This window comes from Gadus macrocephalus, chromosome 11 (genome assembly GCF_031168955.1).
Source record: "Gadus macrocephalus chromosome 11, ASM3116895v1".
NCBI classification, from domain to species: Eukaryota; Metazoa; Chordata; class Actinopteri; order Gadiformes; family Gadidae; genus Gadus; species Gadus macrocephalus.
In genome coordinates this window covers 10,502,318-10,504,817 of record NC_082392.1, presented here as the reverse complement: position 1 = coordinate 10,504,817, position 2,500 = coordinate 10,502,318, and positions in this window count along the sequence as shown.

Below are 2,500 nucleotides of genomic sequence, written 5' to 3'. Positions count from 1 at the left end.
ATTCAATAACTCACCGGCTATGTAATTGCACAACCTTTGTTCAGTTGTCACCATTTGTGTGTGTGCATGAGTGCACGCATGTGCGTGTGTGTGTGTACGTGCACATGGGCCTATGCTTGCATGCTGTACTTGTGTTGAATCTTCCCAAATGACGGTTAGTGCTTGTACTTTCTATAAACACTTGAGTGTGTGTGTGTGTGTGTGTGTGTGTGTGTGTGTGTGTGTGTGTGTGTGTGTGTGTGTGTGTGTGTGTGTGTGTGTGTGTGTGTGTGTGTGTGTGCGTGTGTCTGTGATTTGGTTGGGGGGGGGGGGGTTGTCAGCCAAGGAACTAATCCCTGAATGGAGGAGCCATTAGGGAGAATTAGGAAGGTTAGAATTTACCATGATCCCCTCTATTTGGGATCTCTCGGGACGTGTGTGTGCATGTTTGTGTGCGTGCATGTGTATGTTTGTGCGTGTACGGGTGGCATGCGTCAGGTTGAGGCCCTCAATGGGAAAGGGGGGGAGGGGCAGTAGCACACTCCCCTAATCTTGCCAATCCACACACACATCACACACACACCACACACACACACACACACACACGCACGCACGCACGCACACACACACACACACACACACACACACACACACACACACACACACACACACACACACACACACACACACACACACACCAACACACACGTATGCACACACTCAGGTCGTACACACAACAGATGGCTGCAGAAAGGCCATGGGTGAAGTGTGTGTGTGGGTTACAGACAGACAGTCACCCCCCACCTCACTCTAGCGGAGCTAATCAGAGTCTCTTTAGCACGCCACGCCACACACACACGCACACGCACACGCACGCACACACACACACACACACACACACACACACACACACACACACACACACACACACACACACATGCAGATCATCATTGAAAACCAATCATTAAAAAATATATTAATTGAATTACATTGAACAGAATGTCAAATCGTTTTAATCAATAATCGCAGTGCAAATTGAATTGGCATCTGAAAACAACTTAACTGTTAACGTTTTAATCCCACAAGTTCAACCACCTATAATCATGTCTGCTGGGTGATATATATTTTATAGCCTCCTTAACAAACGAAAAAAAAAAATCTCAGTTCCCGTACGGGCCGAGAAGAGGAGAGATAAACACGAGATATTCCAGTAAACAAGGGGAAACGTTTAGTCATCCCCTGGCCGAAGCACCCTGCCTGGAGACACTTTTTGTGCAACGTCGTCTTCATAAACTCGGGTTGTTTTTGGGACCGCTGTATATTTGATAACAAAAACTTTTCCCCTGAATAATACCCTGATTTTGCAAATGACACAGCTTGACACCCCATGCTTGCTCGCTCGTCACTTTGTGGTTGGTTGTCGGAGATAACAATAAGGAGAAGGAGATAAATGTCACAATCACACTATCTTAGGCTGCAGGGCAAACACACACAGACCTGCGCGGTGTGAGGAAAATGTTTAGGTCGGGATTCCAGAGCGCGGTGGTGAACAACAGCTGAGACAACGAGGGCAGCAGCGCTCCCACCATGTTGGGATAGTTGTCATGCTGCGGTGTACCTTACACTTCGCTAAAGCAAACCCTGCAAACAGATCCGCCGAGCGCGTGTCAGAGGGTTCGCTCGCAACGACTCAAGTGTATGAGGAGAAGGGAAGGGGGAGGGGGGGGGGGGGGGCGGGCACGCGGGGGTCCCAACGGTTGATGGACACCGTGTCAAAAATGAAAAAGAAGAACCTGAAGTCTACTTGAGGTCCATTGAGGAGGAGACGGAAGGGGACACGGGAGGGACTGTAGATTGGATCAGTGTCGTTCAGATTAATATGTGGAAGTGATTCTCGGGAAAAGAGTCGCCACATCGAAAATAAAGGTCTTCAAAAAACAAGAAAGAATAGAAAATAATAGAAAATCATATATAGGACCTATATAATACAACATAAATATAAAGCATAAATATATAAAGCAATTATACATAAAAATAAATTAAAATAACTAATAAAAAAATCAACCATGCGCAACAAGTTTTACACCTTGAATGTGCTGCAAAAGGGGTTTAATCAAGCAACCAACCCCGAGTCCGTTATCACCTCTAGTCACACACACACACACACACACACACACACACACACACACACACACACACACACACACACACACACACACACACACACACACACACACACACACACACACACACACACACACACACACACACACACACACACACACACACACACACACACACACATGCTGCTCTTATCTCTGCCCCACAAATCGAGAATCGCAACAAAGCCGAAGCGATGTTTAACTGGATTCAGTTGTTTCGTTTCCTAAAAACCAGCAAAAATGCACAAAAGAGAAAGAATTTCCTCGTACGTTGTAAAATACCTCATCATAAATAAAATGCTGATCAATTTTAATATTTGAATAAAGCTATTAGGCCGGTATTTGAAACACTACATTGC